The sequence below is a fragment of the Coregonus lavaretus genome, assembly GCF_964263955.1.
Source record: "Coregonus lavaretus genome assembly, contig: HAP1_SCAFFOLD_2687, whole genome shotgun sequence".
Classification (NCBI taxonomy): domain Eukaryota; kingdom Metazoa; phylum Chordata; class Actinopteri; order Salmoniformes; family Salmonidae; genus Coregonus; species Coregonus lavaretus.
The window spans coordinates 41,599-55,030 of NW_028157388.1; the positions used below are offsets into that span (position 1 = coordinate 41,599).

The 13,432-nt window shown below is 42.6% G+C and overlaps 1 pseudogene across 1 annotated transcript; it reads left to right on the plus strand.

Annotated features, from left to right (window-relative positions):
• The first annotated feature begins 284 nt into the window (after window positions 1-284).
• Window positions 285-12,963, plus strand: LOC311125489 (transmembrane protein 62-like; annotated as a pseudogene). Its single transcript has 9 exons — window positions 285-488; window positions 3,163-3,274; window positions 3,418-3,548; window positions 4,227-4,272; window positions 5,419-5,666; window positions 6,189-6,302; window positions 6,566-6,922; window positions 7,198-7,316; window positions 7,556-12,963. The product of its transcript is annotated as a transmembrane protein 62-like (transcript).
• Window positions 12,964-13,432: the final 469 nt, after the last annotated feature.

Here is a 13,432-nt window from a genome sequence, read left to right on the forward strand (position 1 = left end):
TCAAGGATCACGGATAGCACTAATCGATTACGTATCCATGCACAAGACAGTACAGTATACAACTCTGTTGCATTTCCTTTTAGCTACCTCAAAACATAATCTGAGAGGAGTTGTTTCGTGTGTAACAGTTACCTCGATCTAGCTGTGATCGCCAATGGAAATCAAACGGTCTGAATGGCCAGCTAGTAGCTAATGTAGCTAGCCTACTGTGTGTTCATGTTGCTCTCTCCAGTCCTGGCAGTATTCTGTCCAGTAGATTCCCACCGCTCTCTCGTCACTACAGGATGCTCAAGCTCTTCGGAGCGCTAGTTCTTGTCCGACTGGCTCTTGCGTGCTTAGCTTCATGGGTGCTGGAGAGCTATGACACCGCTTGGCACCACAAACGTGTTCGGCAGTCTAGCGGCGGGGATGGAGAGGAAGCTAGTAGTAGGACCAGTCTTCCTCTGTATCCCTGCGGCGACTTGGATAACATATTCTGGTTCGTGCAGGTGAGTGGATCCAGCTGCTTACTCAATTTGCTATCTAATTGCTAACTGGCTAGCTAATGGCTGTCACTGCCACTTCACTTGTCACTGTCAATTGTCACTGACTGGCAGAGACAGCTATTAGCGAGTAGCTAAGTAGCCCAAGCAAGCTAATAGATGTGATTGCCTGGTAATAGTGGCTTGCCTTGTAAAAAGCTACACTGAATGCGGTCACAGACAGACCAGTTAGTTGCCTTATTGGGTGCTGTACTGTCATGCATGGACAAAGCAAAGTTTGCACCAGCCAGGCGAGCCAGCCACTGTTATTAACCTCTTAAGGATCGGACCCTGTTTTTCAATTTTCGCCTAAAATGACATACCCAAATCTAACTGCCTGTAGCTCAGGACCTGAAGCAAGGATACTCATATTCTTGATACCATTTGAAAGGAAACACTTTGAAGTTTGTGGAAATGTGAAATTACTGTAGGAGAATATAACACATTAGATCTGGTAAAAGATAATACAAACAAAAAAACATGCGTTTTCTAATTTATTTTTTTGTTCCATCTTTGAAATGCAAGAGAAAGGCCATAATATAATATTGCAGTTTAGGCGCAATTTAGATTTTGGCCACTTGATGGCAAATGTGCCGAATTGGTCAATTGATACATTTTCAAGTACATAACTATAGAGAACATACAAAAATCATATGGTAATACAAAATGTAAGTTTACACACTCCCAGGAATGTCATACATGATGGATTATTAGTTTATACACTAACTTTCACACATCTAGATGGCCGGCGGGGTGGTGTGACGCCAGAGACAGCAGGGGTTCAAACTGTAGAACCCAGTTCCTACATTTGAATATAAACATTGATTTTATCAAACAAAACTATGCTACATTTTATCTCTGAATGAATGAAGTAAGTACATTATTTACCTTCAGAGGTGAATGTATCAAACCAGTTGCCGTGATACGTTTTTTGTTGTTGTGCACTCTCCTCAAACAATAGCATGGTATTTGGTCACTGTAATAGCTACTGTAAATTGGACAGTGCAGTAAGATTAACAATAATTTAAGTTTTCTGCCCATATAAGACATGTCTATGTCCTGGAAAGTTTGCTGTTACTTACAACAGTCATGCTAATCACATTAGCGCACGTTAGCTCAACCGTCCCGTATACGGGACACCGATCCCCTGGAGGTTAGCAGGTTGTAAGACTTTGAACACTGTTTTAACTATACTGAACAAAAATATAAACACAACATGTAAAGTGTTGGTCCCATGTTTCATGAGCTGAAATAAAAGATCCCAGAAATGTTCCAAAGGCAAAAAAACGTATTTCTCAAAAATGTATCAAGAAGCTGCTTAAACAGCATGATCATTACACAGGTGCACCTTGTGCTGGGGACAATAAAAGGCCACTCTAAAATGTACCGTTTTTTCACACAACACAATGAATGCCACAGATGTCTCAAGTTTTGAGGGAGCGTTCAATTGGCATTTTGACTGCAGGAATGTCCACCAGAGCTATTGCCAGATAATTGAATGTTAATTTCTCTACCATAAGCCACCTCCAATGTCATTTTAGGGAATTTGGCAGTACATCCTACTGGCCTCACAACCACAGACCTCGTGTAACCACGCCAGCCCACGACCTCCACATCCGGCTTCTTCACCTGCGGGAACGTCTGAGACCAGCCACCCGGACAGCTGATGAAACTGTGGGTTTGCACAACCGAATAATTTCTGCACAAACTGTCAGAAACGTCTCAGGGAAGCTCATCTGTGTGCTCGTCATCCTCACCAGGGTCTTGACCTGACTGCAGTTCGGCGTCGTAACCGACTTCAGCGGGCAAATGCTCACCATAAATGGCCACTGGCACGCTGTAGAAGTGAAACGGATGAATCCCGGTTTCAACTGTACCGGGCAGATGGCAGACAGCATGTATGGCATGGCGTCGTGTGGGCGAGTGGTTTGCTGATGTAAATGTTGTGAACAGAGCGCGCCATGGTGTCGGTGGGGTTATGGTATGGGCAGGCATAGGCTACGGACAATGAACACAATTGCATTTTATTGATTGCAATTTGAATGCACAGAGATACCATGACGAGATCCTGAGGCCCATTGCCGTGCCATTCATCCGCCGCCATCACCTCATGTTTCAGCATGATAATGCACTGCCCCATGTTGCAAGGATCTGTACACAATTCCTAGAAGCTGAAAATGTCCCACTTCTTCCATGGCCTGCATACTCACTAGACATGTCACCCATTGAGCATGTTTGGGATGCTCTGGATCGACGTGTACGACCATTGAAGAGGAGTGGGACAACATTCCAGAGGCCACAATCAACAGCCTGATCAACTCTATGCGAAGGACATGTCGCGCTGCATGAGGCAAATGGTGGTCACACCAGAAACTGACTGGTTTTCTGATCCACGTCCCTACCTTTAAAAAAAAAAGATCTGTGACCAACAGATGCATATCTGTATTCCCAGTCATGTGAAATCCATAGATTAGGGCCTAATGCATTTATTTCAATTGACTGATTTCCTTATATGAACTGTAACTCAGTAAAATCGTTGAAATTATTGCATGTTGCGTTTATGTTTTTGTTCAGTGTAGGTAATAAGTCTGTTGAATAGAGGGGGTGCACCAAGTGGAATTCTGTCCTGTTACGCACAAAGGTGTCTGACATTCATATCACCTGCTTCCAAGACAAAAAACGCATTCCAGACTTCGAGACGTTCTGTACTGATACCATTGAAGTGATTCAACCTGTTCTTGTCCTCGCAACAGGTAAATCAAGCATTGCTTCTTGTTCATTAATTTTGTTGCAGCCTCCAATATTACAGTTAGCTGAGTTGCTGAAATGTTACAAGAGCAACCATGAACCTGAAGTGAGTTATTATTTCTCAGAAGTCTGTCTGTCCGCCTAACAGGTGACCTGACGGATGCGAAGACGGAGAGCAAGGTGGGCTCCCTGCAGCATGAGGTAGAGTGGCAGGCCTATCACAACATCCTGAAGAGGTGCTGGAACGCAACAAATGGATCCACATCTGCTGAAACCATGGTGACTAATAGAAGCTTCCTCTCATATCCTCTTACACGTATTGATTTCTATAAAGAGGAAATCAAGAAGGTCCTATTAACAGGGTTGAGGGATTGGTATGGAATTGGTCCATAAATGTCTAGATTTGTACATGGCCAATCTGTTGAATAGGGAGTTGATTAGAGTATATTCTAGAATAAAGTAAAGACACCACATACCTACAGATATGTGCATTCTTTGTGCATTTTACCTCAAAGCTGAGCAGTCAGTCACTTCACTGCTTAATGCCCCTCCATTGATATTGAATTACAAACACTATTAGAGTTGAAATAACATATCTCCTACAGCCTAACTGTCCACTTTAACCAATTGTTAGAAGCTGCTTCAAATATAAATTCTCTGGTAGACATTAGTTCAGGGCAGATTAGATTGTAGCAGCATTACATTTGTTAGGCAATGTGAGTTCCTGTGGTTTCTGGTAAGGATATATATTCATCAATAAACTTGAGTTGGGAATTAATATCCAGGTCAGAAACCCTTAAAGGAGGCTTTGCCAGAAGAGAGGTTGTACCATTCATTTAGTTGGAAACCTCTTCTCTGTTTGTTGATCCATGATCATTATGTGAAACTGGTATGTGTTCATAATGTTTTGCAAGGTCTCTCTAACTTACATTCCTGTTTTTATTATGTTTCTGACAGATGCCTTCAATATAATTTCATTGGACAGCATCAACAACTACTACAGGTCAGTATTCACTCTTGCCTGCTATGTCTGGAATGAATGTTGTTTACATGTGTCATAATAATAATTATTATAATAATATATATTTTTTAAACACATAAAAATAACTAAACAACAAAAATATAAAAACAACAACAATATATATATAAAACAAATGAAAATTAAACATATACTCAAAAAAAAAAACACTAAAAATAAAAATAGAAAAAATAAAAATAACAAAAAATAATAAACTAATAAAATTAATATATATATTTTTAAAATAATAAAATACTATTTTAAACAAAAAATAAGACAAATAAAAATAAAATATGAAAACAAAAATTGTAAAGTGGTTGTCCCACTGGCTATCATAAGGTGAATGCACCAATTTGTAAGTCGCTCTGGATAAGAGCGTCTGCTAAATGACGTAAATGTAGATGTAAATGTAATGTGTCAAAGATATAGGCTACAGTAGGCCATATGACGTGTGTCACTTTGATTTATGTTCAGAGACTATACAAACTATTTGTATTTGTATTTATCAGGGATCCCCATTAGTTCCTGACAAGGCAGCAGCTACTCTTCCTGGGGTCCAAACACATTAAGGCACTTACATTACAAATATAACAAAAGATAAAGCAGTACATCATATAACATTATTACACCAATACATATCTACAATACAACATGTATATGTCTAGCTTTCTAGCAACCAGCTCTCTACGGCTGTGTTCACACAGGTAGCACAATTCAGATTTTTTTTCTTCACGAATTGGTCTATTGACCAATCAGATCAGCTCTGAAAAAGATATGATGTGAAAAGATCTAATGTGATTGGTCAAAAGACTAATTCGTGGAAAACAGATCAGAATTGGGCTTCCTGTGTAAACTCAACCATAGCCACCAGTGTAGCTAGTGGGAGTGTGAGTTGCCTCTTTGTGTTCGCTTGTCTGTGTAACATGAGCACAAGAGACTTACAGTATTTATTTATCTGAGCTATCTAAAGAGCTATCTAAAGCCAGAAATAGATGCACACATACAGTTTACAAGCTAGATTCTACAGTAAAAGACAGTTCTCCATCATAAAACAAGGCAGAGGTGTTGAGAGCAGCACACTGTATGCTGTCACCAACTCAGTCACATAATAATGTTGCCTGTTATACCCAGGAAGTACTCAGCCAATCAGAAGGTGGGCTCCTTCCACTATCTCCACAAGACCCCCTTCGGTAACTATTCCTTCATCTGTGCTGATGCTTCCAATACCCCTGGACCCAAGCGGCCGTACAACTTCTTTGGCATTCTCAACCAGGTACACGATGCCCACAACCAGCTCAACACTAGCCTGGTCCCAGATCTGTTTGGCATGACAACAACCATAGAAGTTGGCTGTACAGCACAAACTGATCTGGGACCAGGTTAGCTCAACACAACTGAATACATTTTCTACTCCACTTTACTCTATTCCTACTCCATGTCATTCATTTAAACATAAGACTGAGACATTACAGCCTATCTGCATAATAACTACAGTATGTCTTTATGCAACTCCATACATGACAGACTCAGATGGACCTTTGGCCACTATACCACTTCAAAGGTGTGTGTGTGTGTGTGTGGGTGTGTGTGTGTGTGTGTGTGTGTGTGTGTGTGTGTGTGGTTGTGAGGGGTGCTTAGGTAACAGAATAATGTTTGTGGGTTACGTTTCTATTAAGTAAATCTGGTTCTTCTCCTTGTCACTGTATGTCCTATTGTTTCTCTGTTGATGTGTGATGGCACATCTCTAACATCAACACCCCATATAACACATAATTTCCATTTAATCCCATATGGATATGTTTTGGACAAAGAATAACTTCTAAAAGTTAGAATACCTCATGAAACAAGTTACTATCTGGTAACTATGGAAGTGTTATGGTTGTTATAACAACCATGTCATTTTTGCCTGTGTGCGTGGAGCTCGGCTGTAGCGTACCTGTGTGAACACCTGCACACCCTGTGGGGCCTGACGTCTGTACTGCACAGCCGACAGGTGCCCCCTCTGTGTCCTCCTCAACCCTAAACCCCCTGGCCTGACAGTCCATAAATCCCAAATTAAAACCTAGGCCTCTCTTGAGAGGATTGGATAGGTGTAAGCAATATCTTGCCCTCTGATAGGCCAGGTGTAAAAAATAAAAATAAAAAGTTAACCCAAAATAAGCTAGGACTGTTATTAAAAGGCTTATTGAAACATTCAGTGAAAGTTTTAAGTAAGTTATTCAAAAACCTCGAAATAACCCATAAATTCCATTCTCAAAGTGTTAATAAAACCTCCCAGGAAAACATTCAAGGAACCAAAGTAAAATGTTCTCAGAACCCCCCATGCAACCTAAAAATGAACGTTCCCAGAACAGGCTACATTTTCACTTCCGTTCTCAGAATGTTTCCATTCCCAGAATCAATGGGAAACCAAAAATGTTCGTTCCCACAACATTCCAAGGAACCAAATGTGCTAGCTGGGATATGTTAGGAATTTGTAAGTGCTTAAGATCCAGTTCAATCTCTTTAACTGTTTTCCTGTGTCTCCCAGCGTCTTCAAGTCTGACCTCTTGGGCCTGTCTGTCCCTGCACCTGGTCAGTAAAGCAGACACCTTTTACTACTCTCTGATGCTCTTCAACCTCTGCGCTGCCTTAGGTGAGTCTCCTACTGGGTCCAGAGGACAACCATCCATTAAACTCTACCTGTCTCTCCACCCTGTCAGCCGGTCTCAACTCGCTCCCTACCCCTTGCCCTTTCAATGTTTATAGATCTTGTAAAGTGTAAACCTGTAATCCTGCTACAACTACCTACCCAGCCCGTTTAGATCTCCAAACATCTTAGGGTTAGGGCCAAGGGGAAGCAAGCCAATTGGGACAGACTGTGTGCGTCTGTCCACCACGTGTGTGTATCCATTTAGTCACTCTCTGTAGGCCCCTGGTTCATAGGAGAGTTGATTGATGGCCACAGCGGAGCTTGCTTTGACTTCGGAGTGTTCATCGACGGACACTTCATCGAGGGAAGTCTCACTTATGTCATTGGGGTTGTGCAGGTGAGGAGGCTGGTATTTAATCATGATCGTTAATAAGACATTATAAGGTGGTCATACATGCTTATGGCAAGTCTTTCAGTGCAATATACCTGCATTATAGGGCATTATGCTTGCAGGCTTTTAGTAAAGTTCTACCAGACAGATACAGTGGAAGACTACAAGGCAGTGCTTCTAGTTCAGTTAAAGGGTTACCTGTAGTTCACCAACTCTCTCTCTCTCTCTCTCATATTTCCCAACAGGTGATCTTATTCAACACCTGTGCTAGAGCCTTCACCTGCGTAGTCGTGGCAACTCCTTCCGCTAGCACTTGTTCCGTCCGGGCTGTCGGTGGAAGACTCTGGGGGTGCACACAGCCATGTTGCTGTTGCTGGCCTGGCAGGGATACTCCTGTTACTTCCTGCTGGAGACATACAGACCTCTGGCCTTCTCCCTGTCCCCGGTCCGCACGTGGGCAGTAGGGCTCGCCCTGCTACTGGTCTACTGCCCCTGGATGGGCCCCGCCCCCCATCTCCGTGACGACAGCACGACAACAACAGCCTCTTGACAGTTGCACTTCTGTTCTTGACTTTCTACTACGGACTTCTCTTTGAGCCACATCTTTGTATTTAGTTTACAATAACTATCTATCCATTCTTCTTTTCCACATTCAGACTAAGTCAGACTCTTACGCTTTGTGCACTCTCCTCGCTCTCCCTTCACAGCCACTCCATCACTCTTCTATTTTCCACTTTCCACATTTCTAAATAGTTTAAGAGTAGAGTTGTTTCATATGTATCTTAGTGTATAGCATGTGTAGACCACATCCCTAGACATAGTCACAGCTATGAAGGTCTCCTTGGTACAGTGAAGTCACTAGACCAGTATATATTGTGAAGAACAGAGAAAATATATATTGTGGATAGAATTGCTTGTTCAGCCAACATGACTGCGGTTTCTCAATAGGAGAAGGCTGACTTAGACAGTATGATGAATTGTCTCTCAGCTGTATTGCTGTGGTAAAAATTGTATTATTAGTTGACCACTTGAGACTTGATTTGTAGCAGTTATTGAAAGTGCTGCCTTGGCCAACTGCCACACACATCACCACTGCCAAAGTCCTGCTCTGGCCTCTGGAGTTTTTCTGTGACGAGTAAATGCCTATCAGACCGTGATGACACAGCAAATTGAACTGACACTTGCAACAGTTAACATTTACATAGGTCATTTTGTTTAACCCTTAATAGTATATTAGTAATCGTTGTATATTCTGTAGCTATGGCAAACTACAGAAATATTTGACAAGAAAATTATAATTTTCTTTAAAGTATTATTACATTTGTTTTTTTTATTTTGTTGCTCTTTGAAAATCTTCTGGCTAAAGATATCAGCTGTTTCTCAGGAATGGGAGGACGTGAACAATAGGCTGTGTTTTGGGTCGGGCTATATGACAACACATTTTTAAAATATATATATTCCATAGTAGCTCATAGTGGTGAATCCATCCACTCAAATCCTGTTAAATAATCAATACTTTTTTGTGGTTTTCAAAATTAACGTAAAATGAACGTTAAATAATAGCTAGGGTGAAATCACCTGAGATTTGTATTATTATTATGCTGGTTAGTTATTTATCCTGTTTGTATTGTGTGATTTCCTTGCACTGATTTCCTGCACTGGTGAAGGTTATTCCCTACTGATAAGTAGATTTGGGCAGCTTTGTGTTGTATTTTATCTCTAGAATGCAGATATAATTTCGGGGAGTTTTCAGACCAACACTGGTTGCAAATATAGGGCATTAATCTGGAATCTATCAGGGTTGGGGTCCAATTTACTATTGAATGAAGATTGGAATTTCAGTTTACTTCCTGAGTTGAACGACAAAGAACAAAATAGTGTCTCATTAACTTTACCGATACTCGCTCAGTTCCTCCCACAAGCTATGTGACACGTCATCCACTAGAGGGCAGACTACCAAGGCTTGAAGGGTCTCTTACAATAATCTCCATGCCCTATTTGCCATTCAAGGACATTCAGAGACTTGTCCCGAAGCCACTCCTGCGTTGTCTCGGCTGTGTGCTTAGGGTCGTTGTCCTGTTGGAAGGTGAACCTTCGCCACAGTCTGAGGTCCTGAGTGCTCTGGAGCAGGTTTTCATCAAGGATCTCTCTGTACTTTGCTCTGTTCATCTTTCCCTCGATCCTGACTAGTCTCCCAGTCCCTGCCGCTGAAAAACATCCCCACAGCATAATGCTGCCACCACCATGCTTCACCGTAGGGATGGTGCCAGGTTTCCTCCAGACGTGACGATTGGCATTCAGGCCAAAGAGTTCAATCTTGGTTTCATCAGACCAGAGAATCTTGTTTCTCATGGTCTGAGGGTCCTTTAGGTGCCTTTTGGCAAACTCCAAGCGGGCTGTCATGTACCTTTTACTGAGGAGTGGCTTCCGTCTGGCCACTCTACCATAAAGGACTGATTGGTGGAGTGCTGCAGAGATGGTGGTCCTTCTGGAAGGTTCTACCATCTCCACAGAGGAACTCTAGAGCTCTGTCAGAGTGACCATCGGGTTCTTGGTCACCTCCCTGACCAAGGCCCTTCTCGCCCGGTTGCTCAGTTTGGCCAGGCAGCCAAACAATTCCTTCGACCTCATGGCTTGGTGTTTGCTCTGACATGCACTGTCAACTGTGGGACCTTATATAGACATGTGTGTGCCTTTCCAAATCATGTCCAATCAATTGAATTTACCACAGGTGGACTCCAATCAAGTTGTAGAAACATCTCAAGGATGATCAATGAAAACAGGATGCACCTGAGCTCAATCAATCAATCAAATGTATTTATAAATCCCTTTTTACATCAGCAGATGTCACAAAGTGCTATACAGAAAACCCAGCCTAAAACCCCAAACAGCAAGCAATGCAGATGTAGAAGCACAGTGGCTAGGAAAAACTCCCTAGAAAGGCAGGAACCTAGGAAGAAACCTAGAGAGGAACCAGGCTCCGAGGGGTGGCAAGTCCTCTTCTGGCTGTGCCGGGTGGAGATTATAACAGTACATGGCCATTAAGGCCAGTTTTTCTCCAAGATGTTCAAACGTTCATAGATGACCAGCAGGGTCAAATAATAATCACGGTGGTTTTAGAGGTTGCAACAGGTCAGTACATCAGGAGTAAATCTCAATTGGCTTTTCATAGGTTGAAATAGCAGGTGCGGTAGAAAGAGAGAGTTGAAAACAGCAGGTCTGGGACAAGGTAGCACGTCCGGTGAACAGGTCAGGGTTCCATAGCCGCAGGCAGAAGAGTTGAAACTGAAGCAGCAGCACAACCAGGTGGACTGGGGACAGCAAGGAATCATCAGGCCAGGTAGTCCAGAGGCATGGTCCTAGGGCTCAGGTCCTCCGGGAGGGGAGGGAGGGAGGGAGAGAGAGAGTATTAGAGGGAGCATACTCAATTTCGAGTCTCATAGCAAAGTTTTTTATTTTTTATACATTTGCAAACATTTCTGAAAACCTGTTTTCACTTTGTCATTATGGGGTATTGTGCATAGATTGATGAGGAAACATTTTTATTTAATCAATTTTAGTATAAGGCTGTAACGTAACAAAATGTGGAAAAAGTCAAGGGTCTGAATACTTTCCCGAATGCACTGTAGATGTGGGTAGGAGTAAAAGTCACTAGACAATCAGGATAGATAATAAACAGAGTAGCAGCAGTGTATATGAAGTGTGAAAGCGTGTCTATGTGTGAGTGTTTGTGTGGCGTCAATATGCGTGTGTGTGTGGCAGGTAGCCTAGTGATTAAGAGTGTTGGGCCAGTAACCGAAAGGTCGCTGGTTCAAATTCCAAGCCGACTAGGTGAAAAGTCTGTTGATGTGCCCTTGAGCAAGGCACTTAACCCTAATTGCTCTGGATAAGAGCGTCTGCGTGTGTGTGGGAGTGTCAGTGTAGTATGTGTGGGTAGAGTCTAAGTGAGTGTGCATAGAGTCAGTGCAAAACAATTCAGATAAATAATAAAGGGGGTCAATGTAAATAGTCTGGGTAGCCATTTTATTAACTGTTCAGCAGTCGTATGGCTTGGGGGTAGAAGCTGTTCAGGTGCCTTTTGTTCACAGACTTGGCGCTCCAGTACCACTTGCCGTGCGGTAGCAGAGAGAACAGACTATGACTTGGATGGCTGGAGTCTTTGACAATTTTTTGGGCCTTCCTCTGAGCCGAATATATATTGATAAAATTAAATCAAATCAAATTGTATTTGTCACATGCGCCGAATACAACAGGTGTAGACTTTACAGTGAAATGCTTACTTACAAGCCCCTAACCAACAATGCAGTTTTAAGAAAGAATACAATACAAAAATACAATATAAAATAATACGAAATAAAAGTAACAAATAATTAAAGAGCAGCAGTAAAAATAACAATAGTGAGGCTATATACAGGGGGTCAATGTGCGGGGGCACCGGTTACTCAAGATAATTGAGGTAATATGTACATGTAGGTAGAGTTCTTAAAATGACTATGTCACCTTGTCCAAGAGAGATTTACATGGTTATCAAAACAACACGCCCGGGTAAGCCTACACGAAACACAGCCCTTATTTTAAGTGTTTCTAAAATCCCCTATGTGAGAAATGAATCGGGGAAAAACGATTGGAACCGTTTCCTCCCGAGTGGCGCAGTGGTCTAACGCTGTGCCACTAGAGATCCTGGTTCGAATCCAGGCTCTGTCGTAGCCGGCCGCGACTGGGAGACCCATGGGGCGGCGCGCACAATTGGCCCAGCGTCGTCCAGGGTAGGGGAGGGATTTGGCCGGCAGGGGATGTAGCTCAGTTGGTAGAGTTTGCAACGCCAGGGTTGTGGGTTCGATAAAATAATGTATGCACTAACTGTAAGTCGCTCTGGGTAAGAGCGTCTGCTAAATGACTAAAATGTAAATGTAAGTCGCTCTGGATAAGAGCGTCTGCTAAAATGACTAAAATGCAAAATGTTTCCCTGTTTGACCGCTAGGGCTCTATACAGCTCCTTATGCCGCGTTCACATGGGAACTCTCCGACTTCAGTGCGTCCAAAACAACTGGGAACTTGGAAAAAAAACGAGCTCCGACTGGGAAACATCGTTTTGAACGGTCATCCACCTCGGAATTCCAACTCGGGAACTCGGGCCTCTTTCTACAGCTCTGACTTTCCGACCTAAAGATCCCTGACGTCATGATTTCACCTCGTATTTGTCCGAGTTCCCAGTTGTTTTGAACGTGGCATTAGTGCCAGCATTGTGGTGGTAAATAGACAGCAACGAAAATATAGATGAAAAATATCTTGTTAAATAGTATGGTCTACAGCTCATCATGAGGTATTCTAACTCAGGCAGAACCTCGACACTTCCTTAATAGTAGAGATCGCGCAGCAGCTGTTGTCAATAAAGATACACCACCACCCCTGATCTTACCGGAATCTGCCGTTCTGTCCTGCCGATGCATAGAAAAAAGAGCTCGATTTATATTATCCATGTCCCTGTTCAGCCATGACTCCGATAACCATAGTATCTTAACCTGCTACGTAAGTTCTCCTAACATGCTACGTTAATGATCCTAACCTGCTATGTAAACAAACCAGTCGTGGCGACAAAGAGGGGGCTTGGTTTCCCTGGGCGATTCTTCCCTGGAGTTTTCCTGGACACGGGTCGCAGTCAGACCAAACGTTTTTGCTCATTGTTCTATTTGTGGTCAGACCTTATTGCATTAGCTTGGGAGAAGGCTACACATCCCAGGCCGGAAGTTTAGCACATGCGGAATCTTCTCTCATCAAAATAGCAGAAGTAAACGTTATTTTGATTTAAAAGGGCATAATGTGGTACTTTGTAGCTCAATTGGTAGAGCATGGTGCTTATAACGCCAGGGTAGTGGGTTCGATCCCCGGGACCACCCATACGTAAAAATGTATACACACATGACTGTAAGTTGCTTTGGATAAAAGCGTCTGCTAAATGGCATATTATTATTAAATCTTGTGTTTAAGCCGCGATTGGTGGTGGTGGTTGACCCATTGTTTTCCTCAACTCTTTGCGATTAAGCAATTGCGCCGCCTACAGTAGGGAGTACGCCAGGGTATTTTCGTACGCTAAGTATTAAAAATGGTGTGCGCCCTCACCC